Raw genomic sequence first — 12750 nt, forward strand, 5'->3', positions numbered from 1 at the left:
TATGTATAATAAAATAAAAACATATCAAAGTTAATGTCATATATAGTCTCGATCTAGTTAATAATTGCCCCTTAATAAGTTCTTTCCCTACCAGGACAAGTAAGGATAATGCTCATCTTGTAAACTGCGTGAGATCGGATGTGGGGTGTGAGGGAGAAGGGGAAGTGAATGTAATCCCAAGATGTATACCTGGGCAGTCAGACGGCTGTTTGTCCCTCTGTTGGTAGACCAAGGGGAAGGGAACTCTGTTGATACATGAAGCTGGAGAGCCACTCAAAAGGAAGTACTCTCTGTAGAACTGGTAGGACTTGGTTCAATCAAGAGAGGAGTTTGTCTCTTCTTCGCACTGAACACGCACCTTCTGCAGGCTCTGTTGATGTGACATTGTGATAGTAAAAGAGAGTGGAAATTGTCAGTTAAAGAATTTATTGTAACATGAGTAGCGCTCGGTAAATCACGTGACTTTTTCTCTTGCAGCATTATCAACTTGGAGACATTTTTAGGCTGACGGGTTAGCCCCTTCTTATGATGTGATATTATCCTGGGTCTAGCAGCCATAGGTTAGGTTTGGGCTTAGAAGTCATAGGTTGGAATCCGACCTGGCTCTAATCTTCAGTAGTTGGTTGACTTTGGGTAGGTTGCTTTCCATCCGCGGCCACTCCCTCCCCACCCCCCCCACCCCCCCCCCCCCCACCCCCGGCCTCAGTTTTCCTCATTTGTAAAGTAAGGATAGAAATATATTGCTCCTACATCGTGAAGATTATTGTGATTATGTGAAGTGTCTTGCCTGGCACATAGTAGATCCTTAAAAGTTAATTTTACTTTTACTCTTTGTCTGGTGCTATTAAAAAATACAATATGTTTCTATGATTCTAAGCATAATGTCTAAGCAAGGTTGAATGGTTCCCTAACTATATAAACCTTTTAGATTGATACTTTGAAGGTATAACATTATTAAGGATTCAATTTTATGGTGCTAACATATGAAAATATGCCACATTTGGAAGATTACTGGTATTGTGGGCTGGTATTGTGCATCTTCTGCTTTAGATTCCTGAGTCATCTTTGTCTTAAAAAGGTTTTGTCTTTCTTGGAAGTTTAATTCCCTGAGCTCATCATTTAATTTATTTTGCTGTATTCCTTGAAACAAATCGTTAAATGATTTACTTTGGGTAAAGAAAGAATTAAATGTCAACTACGTGAAGTTTACTTTTCATTGCAAACTCAAAACAAGGCCTGTAAGGCATCTGCTTCCTTGTTATAAATTCAAACACATTATCGACAGCTTCTGTGTTATATTTTTGAGTTTGAAATGAGAGCTGCTAGGATTAGGATCACAGACTGTGTATATACAAATCATTTACGATCCTACACGAAGTTTAACAGCAGTGAAGCTAGAGTTCTCCGATTAATTTCCTCTAGTAGTGACTGATCGTGTTATGTCATCAGTTTTTGGATAGCTTCCCTTCCTTCCCCTCTCCCTTTCTCCAGTGGTTTAGGATCAAATACACAGTGAGGGTTGGCCAGCTAGGAAAAGAGATAGGAGTTTTTGCTATATTGTCAGAATGCTTAGTGTGTGCATCTGTCTTCCTCATTAGATTTTGAGCCCTTAGAAGGTTGAGGCAAGGTGGTATTGTCAGTCTCCGGATCTCTTCTAAACATGTGGCTCTATTCTTTGTGGAAGGGTATGGGTTTCTTTTTCTTTCTTTTTCTTTTTTTAAACGTTTATTCATTTTTGAGAGCCAGAGACAGAGTGTAAGCAGCAGAGGGACAGAGAGAGAGGGAGACACAGAATCCGAAGCAGGCTCCAGGCTCTGAGCTGTTAGCGCAGAGCCCGATGCAGGGCTCAAACCCACGAACCGTGATATCATGACCCGAATTGAAGTCAGACACCTAACTGACTGAGCCACCCAGGTGCCCCAGGGCATGTGTTTCTTAAACTAGCACGGATAGTATTATTTTTGGAGACCCAAGATAATGTTTGTGAAAGTGGTTTGGGCGATACAATATATTAAGAATTTCTGGTCCTTTTTTTTTTTTTTTTTTTTTTTGCTATAATGGTGAGGAAATACATTTTTTTCAAACTTTATTTTCTCCTATATAACATAAAATCTGTGGGAGATAAACTTAGGAAACCCCTGGGTTTACACCAGTGGGTTGATAAGGCATAAAGAAATATAAAGTCATAAAATGCTCACACCTGAGTTTAGGTAAACCAGATTGGCACTCCAATAATAGGGGGTGCAAAGGCACCCCGTGAATAGGGACGTGCAAAGTTGCCAGGATTAGGGAGGTGCAATGGCACCCCAAAATAGAGGGGTTGCAGAGCCCCTAAAATAGGGAGAGGCAAAGGCCTAAAATAGAAATGGCACAAAGGTGCCCAATACATAGGTATATGAAATAAACAAGATTAGATATTCAAGATGGAGGTACCCCCAATTTAGTACTAAAGCAGAAAAGCTGCTTTCACAGGAGAATAGGGCCAGGTTAGGTAAATTGGTGAATTGGAGTATGGACCACTGTGCTGCAGGCAAAGCAGCCCAGAGTGGAGATGGTAAATGAAAGAAAAGTTGCCTTATCAACCCTGAGGTTACTCCTCATATCTGTCTCATCCTCTAGGCTAGCTAAGATAAACAGAAGTGCTGCCTCATGTCTGCTCTTTTTTTTTAATTTTATTTTTTATTTTTTAAAATTTACATCCAAATTAGTTAGCATATAGTGCGACAGTGATTTCAGGAGTAGATTCCTTAGTGCCCTTTACCCATTTAGCCCATCCCCCCCCCCCCCACAACCCCTCCCATAACCCTCAATTTGTTTTCCATATTTATGAGTCTCTTCTGTTGTGTCCCCCTCCCTGTTTTTATATTATACTTACCTTTCTCTGATTGACCTTACCCTTCAGTTCCATCCACGTAGTTGCAAGTGGCAAGATTTCATTCTTTTTGATTGCCAAGTAATACTCCATTGTGTGTGTGTGTGTGTGTATACACACACACACACACACACACACACACACACACACACCACATTTTCTTTATCCATTCATCCATCGGTGGACATTTGGGCTCTTTCCATACTTTGGCTATTGTTGATAGTGCTGCTGTAAACATGGGGGTGCCTGTGTCCCTTTGAAATAGCACACCTGTATCCCGTGGATAAATGCCTAGTAGTGCAATTGCTGGGTCGTAGGGTAGTTCTATTTTTAGTTTTTTTTTTTTTTTTTTTTTTATTTTATTTTTGGGACAGAGAGAGACAGAGCATGAACGGGGGAGGGGCAGAGAGAGAGGGAGACACAGAATCGGAAACAGGCTCCAGGCTCCGAGCCATCAGCCCAGAGCCTGACGCGGGGCTCGAACTCACGGACTGTGAGATCGTGACCTGGCTGAAGTCGGACGCTTAACCGACTGCGCCACCCAGGCGCCCCATTTTTTTGAGGAATCTCCATACTGTTTTCCAGAGTGGCTGCACCAGCTTGCATTGCCATGGTCCTTTTTTTGATTTCCCACAAATGATCACTCTGTTTCCCTCCAGCATCATCGAGGGTCAGCTTGTTTTGAAATCATATGTTTTAAAAAGCATTACACAACCTAGTTATACAGTTTCTCTAGTAATTCTCCACAGCTTAGGGGCAGGAATGGGACGGAGAACACGGATGGATGAGTTTGGTATTGGCTGGAGGCACAGGTTGGAAGAGAGAGGCAGTGTCGTGCGTGGGTTTTGGAGTTGTACAGTCTGGGTAACTCTGTGTGGTAATCTTTCTAAATCCTACTGACCTCATCTATAAAATGGAGCTAATAAAAGTACCTAATCGACCTCATGAGATTGCGAGAGTTAAATAATACGACTGCGGGTGAGGAGCTCATTGACCATAATGCGGGGCAGGCAGAGTATTAGATACTATGTTTGTTGTTGTTGCTGCCAGGGAGGAGGAGAATTGAAGAAGGAGGTGATTGGTGAGAGTGTACGTAGTTGGAGTAACAGCCAGGCAGGTTCAGGCTGGGGAGAAAGAAAGAGACACTAGGAGAAATATTGGAAACTGGAGAATTAGAAGGAATCGATGGGTTAGAAGTGGGATGAGGGTGAAAAATGGATTTAGCAATAGAGAAATAGAAAAGTGAGAGTTTATGGGCAGCAAGTGAGATCCCAGGGTTTGAGACTCTCTTAGAGATGAGCATTTCTAGGTAAAGGTGTAAGATCCAGCCTGTGACCATGGCTGCTGATGTGAAGTGGAGACAAATTCAGTTTAAATGAACAAATATTTATGGAGATTTTCCTGCGTGCTAGATAGTGTGCTAAGAATTGGAGAATGTAAAATTTGGGCGGAACCTCATTGGATTAGAGGGGGTCAAGAACTGGCTGTTTGCTATTCCCCTGAATGCTGACGTTACCCATGACAATGGCATGGTGACCATTGGTGACCAGGAAGACTGAAACTATTACACCAAAAAATGCTTGAGTGGATTGGCTTGTTTTTCATTGGTTGAAGTTGGGACTATAAATGGCTCTTTATAATAGGCACATCTCCCAGTGGGACTACGATAATTAGTAACATTAATTTAGAATTTAGAAGATAGCTGTCCTAAATTCATTTATTTAACTAGTCTTTTTTTTTTCCTTCCTCTTGCCTTTTTAGCCACTAGTGTATATATTAGATGATTAACCCAGTTCTTTTTAGTTTTAGGGGAATGGTTTGCTGAGTGGGCTTGTGTCCTCTTTGTTTCGGAGTGAGTATTCTAGAAAGGGAACATGTGCCAAAGAATAGCACAACTGGGGCAAGGAGGAACAGCTCATTTTGTCGCCAGGATGATGGTTCCTTGTGCCTTTCAGTTGAAAGTTGTAGGTTTTGAAGTCTAGGAATCTTACTTTGTAAAAAAAAAAAAAAATATATATATATATATATATATATATAACATCGATGAAACATTTATTTTAAAATTACATATCCTATATCAATAAACCGAATTTTATGCTGGTGACTTAAATCTGATTGTCTTTGGGCTCGTTCCAATCAGTGAGGCTCGCATAGATCCACGCATATGTGGTTTATTCATCCGGTGACCAAAGTCAGCAGGGGACGGTGGCAGGTGCACAGCACCCAAGACATTTCCAGGCATGCAAGCTCAGTATCTCACTTTAGTATCTGGCCAAGTCTACTCTTGGCTGCGTCTCCTGTGTCTGATCCACATCCCCGTCCCACACTTCTCCGCGTGCTTGTCTCTAATGCGCATTTGAGTAGACTACATGTTACTCCACGGCGGCTAACTGTGGCCGCCACGTCACTTGGAACACTCCTACTATGAAGAGGAGCCCTGGTGCCAGGACTGACAGCGGTGAACAAATTACTCCACATCAGGTGGGCCTTCTGCTTCCTTTGGGCAGACGGCGGCTGTGCCCTTGGTTTATTTCACTCAGAGAGTCTAAAAAATGTGAAGGATTTTGCAGTGTCCTCTTTTTATCGTTATTATTTTTTTGAATTTTTAATTCTTTCTCTATCATGGTAGCTCTCCTGGTATTGTCTCCAGAACAGCAGCATCAGCATCACCTGGGAACTTGTTAGAAATCAGGTTCTCAGGCCTCACCAGGATCTACTGAATCCTCATCCCTGAACTGTAGGGCCTAGTTTTAACAGGTGCCCCAGGGGGATTCTGGTACACGGCAAAGTTTGGGAACCACTGCTCTAGCATATTGTGGTTACCAACCCGTACACACTTCCTCGAGGTGTTTGACTTAATATATTCCTGCTGAGCTCACTGTATAAATTGGAGACATGAAATCGCCAGTGTTGGAAGTCGGTAATATCTAATGTTGGCAACCTCGTATGGTTCAGCTAATAGTTACTTTGTGTAAAGTAGGGTTTCTTACACATTTTTCTCCTTGAGCGGGAGAAGGGGCAGACATAAGTTATCTGTAGAAATTAAATTTAGATTTTATGTGTGTTAGAGATGATGGTGCTTACGATGGGGGGTCACTTTCTTTGTACGTTTTCTCACGTCCGATTTACGGTAAGCAGTGTTACCTGTAGGCTGTTAATTTGGTTTTCTAATACCTCACTGCTCTCAAAATGTAATGGCAATCTGATTTTATTTCTGAGTAACTTGGTGATGTTGCCAAAGGATTTTCTTTTGCTTTAAAGTCCGGTACATCTCAGTGTTGGTGATGCTGGATTGATTTTCTCAGGTAAATGGTGTGCTCTTTTGAATCTTTTTTTGTTTAAAAGAAGTTTTATAATTTTTTCTTTTTTTTTTTTTTTTTTTTTTTAATTTTTTTTTTTCAACATTTATTTTTGGGACAGAGAGAGACAGAGCATGAACAGGGGAGGGGCAGAAAGAGAGGGAGACACAGAATCGGAAACAGGCTCCAGGCTCTGAGCCATCAGCCCAGAGCCTGACGCGGGGCTCGAACCCACGGACCGCGAGATCGTGACCTGGCTGAAGTCGGACGCCCAACCGACTGCGCCACCCAGGCGCCCCTATAATTTTTTCTTTTTGAAGCACATCCCTTACTTTGGATTTTTTCTTTGGGGACTCCTATTAAAAGTAGGAGTTGGGTCTTCTTTGCCTACCTTTTATATCGCTTTCTCTCAAATCTTTTTCATCTTCTTGTACGTAAAAATTTTTCTTCTTTCTACCTTGTATTTTTCTGAGGGCATTATCTAATGTATTCATTCACCCTTGTGTTCTTTCTAGTTTAGTGTTTTTTGAAATATTTTCTTTCATTTCTTTCCTGAGTTCTGTCACCTGATTTTGAGTTTTCATAATGATGAATGACATGCTTTTTTTCCCCCATACCTTACACGTTTTCTTTCTTTCTTTTTTTCTTTTTTGCTTGCGGAGAAATAGTAGTTTATAGTTAGCTGTTTGTGGGCATGTCTGTCTTTCACTGTCTTTTTTTTTTAATGTTTGTTTATTTTTCAGAGTTGAGGGGAGAGGGGCAGAGAGAGAGGGAGACAGGATCCCAAGCAGGCTCTGCGCTGACAGCAGAGAGACTGATGCGGGGTTCAAGCTCACAGACCTCGAGATCATGACCTGAGCTGAAATCGAGAGTTGGATGCTTAAGCTGCTGAACTACCCAGGCACCCCTTAGGGTAGTTTTTCTAATTTCAGGATTCTAGAGCTCCCTCATATATTTCTAGCTTATGTTCAAAATAGGATGCCTTACTTTCTGAGGTTTCTGGGCTCCATGTCTCTACATTTATTTGGACCTTGTCTTCTCTTTGTGATCTGTTTCTATTTTGTTGAGTTCAGATTCTATTTCCTAGAATTTTTCTTCAGTGTGGGCCTTTGTTCTAGATGTTTTGAGAACTCATAAGGATAAGACTGGGTGAGCTCTTTCAGGTATTATTATGGACACATTGAGCTCATTAGGTACTGGCTATTCAAAATCGTTCATGGTTTTAGCTGCTGTCCATATGTGCATGTGTCTTGGGTTTATGTGGGAAATCTTATCACTTGGTTATGTTGTTGCACATGAGTTTTTTTATTTTACTCTCCTAGTTGCTCTGTTTTTATGGTGAATTCAGGAAAGTTTTAAAAACTATGTGTCTACTGCTGCCGTCTTCCTAGGTGTCCTTCTATCAGTCTTTTTGTATTTATATCCTTCATTTTGTACAGATTTAATGAAGTATTATTAGCATGCAAAGAACTGCACATATTTAAAATGCAATCTGTTGAGTTTTGTCATAGGTATGTGCCCATGAAATCTTCACCATGATCAAGATAATAAAACTGTCCGTCACCCTTGAAACTTTTCTCACGCCCCTTGGTAATCCCAACTTCATTTTTTCCCCCATTGTCCGAGCAATGGCTGATCTGCTTTCTGTCCCTATAGTTTAATGCGCAATCCCTGTAATTTTATGTGAACGGAATCATACAGTAGTATGTGTTGTTTTTTTTTTTTTTTTTTTTCAACGTTTTTTATTTATTTTTGGGACAGAGAGAGACATAGCATGAACGGGGGAGGGGCAGAGAGAGAGGGAGACACAGAATCGGAAACAGGCTCCAGGCTCCGAGCCATCGGCCCAGAGCCTGACGCGGGGCTCGAACTCACGGACCGCGAGATCGTGACCTGGCTGAAGTCGGACGCTTAACCGACTGCGCCACCCAGGCGCCCCAATATGTGTTGTTTTTAACACGGCTTCGTTCATCCAGCATAATTGTTTTGAAATTCATCCATGTTGTGTGTATCAATAGTTCATTCTTTTTGTTGCTAATAGTATTCTGCTGTATAGATATGTTAGGATTTGGTTATCTGCCTGCCCTTTTAGTGAGCATTTGGGTCGTTTCATTCAGTTTTTGTCTATTACAAATAAAGCCGTGAGAAGTATTCGTGTTCCGGTGTTTCTGTGAATACATGCGTTTGTTTCTCTTGAGTGTAAATACCTAAGAGTGGAAAATCTAGGTTGTTTGGTAGGCGTACGTGTAAGCTTTTAAGAGATTGTCAAACTTTCCCAAAGTAGTTGTACCGTTTCCCATTTCCATTGGTAGTAGATGAGAGTTCTTACTCTTGCCACCGTTTGGTACGTTCAGTCTTTATAAATGTCGTCATTCTGGTGGATGTGCAGTGGTATCTTTTGTGGTTGTAATTTGAATTTACCTAGTGATTAGTTTTGTTGAGCACCTTTTTGATGTGATTGTTTGCCATTTGTAGAGTTTCTTTGGTGAAGTTTTGAAACCTTTTGTCTGTTTTTTATTGGATGTTCTTTTTGTTTTGTTTTGGATGTTCTTACTATTATTTAGTTTGAGTGCTTTGTATATTCTAGGTAGAAGTTGTGGTTGGAGATCCATCTTGCAGATATTTTATGCCAGTCTGTGGCTTGCCTTTTTGTTTTTGTGACAGTGCCTTTGAAAAGCAAATGTTGTTAATTTTGATGAAGTTCTTTTTATTTTTTTCTTTTATAATTTATGTCTTTTGTGTCCTATTTAGGAAGTATTTGTCAAACCCAAGGTCACTAAGATTTTCTGCTAAGTTTTCCTTTAGAAGTTTTATAGTATTGGCTCTTTTTTTTAAAATGTTTATTTTTGACAGAGAGAGAGAGAGAGAGAGAGCGAGCGAGCGAGCACGAGTGGGGGAGGGGCAGAGAGAGAGAGGGAGATACAGAATCCGAAGCAGGCTCCAGGCTCCAGGCTCCAAGCTATCAGCACAGAGCCTGACGTGGGGCTGGAAGTCACAGACCGCGAGATCGTGACCTGAGCCGAAGTCGGACGCTCAACCCACTGAGCCACCCAGGCGCCCCAGTGTTGGCTGTCACATTCAAGCCTGTAATCCACGTTGAGTTAATTTTTTATATATTGCTTCAGGTTGGGGAGAGTTTCATTATGCTGTACATATGGTTATCCATTTGTGACAACATCATTTGTTGAAAAGATGATCAGTTTCCTCATTGAATCATCTTGTCACCTTTGTCAAAAATCAATCACTTATTTCAATTTGGGTCTGTTTCCTGGACACTCTCTTCTTTTTCATCGATCTACATGACTATCTTTATGCCAGTGCCATAGTATCTTGTTTATTGTCGCTTTATAATAAGTTGTGAAATAAGATAGTACTAGCTCTGCTACAACCTTGTTTGTATTCAAATTTGCTTTGATTATTTCAGATCCTTTGCATCTCCATATAAATTTTTTATTTTTGCTGTAGACGATCATGTTGTCTGTGAACAAAGCCAATTTGACTTTTTTCTTTGTGATCCATAATTATGCCTTTAATTTCTTTTTACTGCTTATTGCCCTGGCTCAACACAAACCTCCAACACAATGTTGAATAAACGTGGTAATGTGAACATCTTTCTCTTGTTCCCGATTAGGGAGAAAGCATTCATTCTTCCATTAAGTATGATGTAAGCTGTAAGTTTTTCATAGATGCCCTTTATCTGAAGGGCATTCTTTCTTTCATAGGATTTTTTGGTTTGCTGATAGTTTTAAATCACTAATGAATGCTAGATTTGTCAGATTTCTACATCTTTTGAGATGCTCATGTATTTAAAGAATTCTGTCGTATCGATTGATTTTTTAAAATAGAACTTTTTATTTTGAGATAATTGCAGGCTTATATACTGTAGTAAGAAATAATACAGTGATCCCCACATACCCTTTACCTGGTTTCCCCATAGGAACATCTTGCAAAACTATAGTACAATATCACAACCGGGATATTGATATTGATATGATCAAGATAGGTAAGATTTCTATCACTGTATAGTTATGTTCATTTCTCTCCTACCCTATACCCATCTTTAACAAACCCTGGAAGCCACTAATCTGGTTCTCCATTTGTATAATTTTTGTCTTTTCAAGAATTCAAGTTACTTTGCCTTTCCATATAAATTTTAGAAATATCTTGTCTACGTCTCCCAAAAATCTTGTTTAGATTTTTGATATAAATTGTGTTAAACTCATACTTTTGTTTTTCATTTTCCAAATGTAATGTATTTATAATTTCAGTGTTCATGTGTTGAATTTGGTCAAATGTTTTTTCTGCATTGATTGATATGATCATGCGTATTGTTCTTCTTTAACCCATTAATATAGTAGATTACACCGATTTTGGATAATGAACCAGCCTCGCATCCCTGGAGTAAAACCCATTTGATCATGGTTTATAATTTCTCCTTTTGCATGTTACTGTATTTTGTTTGCTAATATTTTGTTAGGAATTTTTGAATCTGAGGGGCACCTGGGTAGCTCAGTCAGTGAAGTGTCCAACTCTTTTTTTTTTTTTTAAGTATAATTCATTGTCAAGTTAGCTAACATACAGTGTATACAGTGTGCTCTTGTCTTTGGCAGTAGAGTCCCATGATTCATCGCTCACATAGAACAATCTAGTGCTCATCCCAACAAGTGCCCTCCTCAATGCTCATCACCCATTTTACCCTCTTCATGTCACCCCCCCGCCACCAACCCTCAGTTTATTCTCTGTATTTAAGAATCTCTTATGGTTTGCCTCCCTCTCTGTTTGAAACTATTTTTTCCCCTTCCCTTCCCCCATGGTCTTCTGTTAAGTTTCTTGAATTCCACATATGAATGAAAACGTATGATATCTGTCTTTCTCTGACTTATTTCACTTAGCATAATATCCTTTGGTTCCATCCACGTTGTTGCAAATGGCAGGATTTCATTCTTTCTCATTGCCAAGTAGTATTCCTTTATATATATAAACCACATCTTCTTTATCCATCCATCAGTTGATGGACATTTGAGCTCTTTCCATAATTTGGCTATTGTTGATAGTAAGCATCCAACTTTGATGTCGGCTCAGGTCATGATCTCACTGCCCGTGAGATCAAGCCCTGCATCGGGCTATGTGCTGACCATGGAGTATGCTTGGGATTCTCTCTTCCCTCTCTTTCTGCCCTTCCCTCACTCATGCGCTATCTCTCTCTCTCTCTCTCTCTCACAATAAATAAATAAACTTAAAAAAGTTTTTGCATCTGAAAAAAAAGTTAACAAAAATTAAAAAAACAAACAAAAAAACCAACAGAGATTTAGTCTCTCATGGGTTTGGAGGCCAGAAGTCTGAAATCAGTATCACCAAGTTGAAATGTGGGTGTCAGTGGGGCTTTAAGGAGAATCTGTTGTTTGCCTCTTCCGGCTTCTGGGGGTTGTCGGTATGCCCTGACTTGTGGTGGCATTGTTCCCGTCTCTGCTCTGTGATCAGATTTCTTTCTCCCGTTCTGTCTTCTCTGAGTGTGTCTTTTAAGGGCAATTGTTATTGGGGTTATGGCCTAGTTGGATCATCCAGGATGGTCTCTTGGTCTCAAGATCCTTTTTCAAATGAAGGTAACATTCACAGGTTCCAGGGTTAGGCTGCAGACCTGTCTTATGGAAGGCCACCACTTGACCCACTAGAAGTACAGATGATCCTTGAACAACACGAGTTTGAACTGCACAGGCCCGCTTATATGCAACATTTTTTCAGTACATACCTTACAGTACTGTGAATGTATTTATCTCTTCCTTATGAGTTTATGAAGAATATTTTATTTTCTCTAGCTTACTTTATTATAAGATTATAGTATATAATGTATCTACAAAATACATGTTTATCAACTATTTATGTTATTGGTAAGGCTTCCAGTCGTTAGTAGTTCTGTTTTGGGGGAGTCAAAGTTATATGCCCATTTTTGACTGTGTTGGGGGAGGGCACTCCTAGCCCTCATGTTGTTCAAGGGGCACCCGTAGTATATGCAACTTTAATTTCCCTGTTTTGATCTTCTCGTCTTGGCCGGGGTCCCCCATTGCACTCGCTACTCATTTCCTTTTCGGTTTTTTGTCTTTTAAAGCATGCACTTCGAGAGCGTCAAGGACAGTGAGAGGATTGTGCTGACCTATATTTCACTCCCATATTGCTACAGGGGGAAAGCTATTCTTCACAGTGGGGCAGCTCCGGGTAGAATCAGAATATGCTTCTTCTCAACAGAACTTCTTAAACTTGGCAGCCCGTAAATGTCATACTGTAAGAAGTCCTTTAAGAAACCATGTTGAGGTCTTACAGAGAATCAAAAAAGTTCTGTTTGAAGAGATAAGTAAAAGTCATTTCATTTAAGATGAATATCATGGCATCAGCAATTAATTAACACGTCAGCTGGTATCGGGTAAGAAAAAGGGGCATTTCCATATGAGGTGATGCCACTTTTCCTGGCTATCTTTTTAATGCACATTTCAGGACCATGCGCATGTTGCTTAGCTAATGCTTTGACAACAAAGACTTTTCTGCACGGAAATCATTTCTCAGAAGAATCTGAACACCCTTAAC

General features: G+C 40.2%; 1 protein-coding gene across 6 annotated transcripts in view; it reads left to right on the forward strand.

Annotated features, from left to right (window-relative positions):
- Positions 1-12750, forward strand: part of PPP4R4 (protein phosphatase 4 regulatory subunit 4) — a 108117-nt gene that overhangs the window by 22835 nt on the left and 72532 nt on the right. The window lies entirely within an intron of this gene.

This window comes from Neofelis nebulosa, chromosome 7 (assembly GCF_028018385.1).
Source record: "Neofelis nebulosa isolate mNeoNeb1 chromosome 7, mNeoNeb1.pri, whole genome shotgun sequence".
Lineage (NCBI taxonomy): Eukaryota > Metazoa > Chordata > Mammalia > Carnivora > Felidae > Neofelis > Neofelis nebulosa.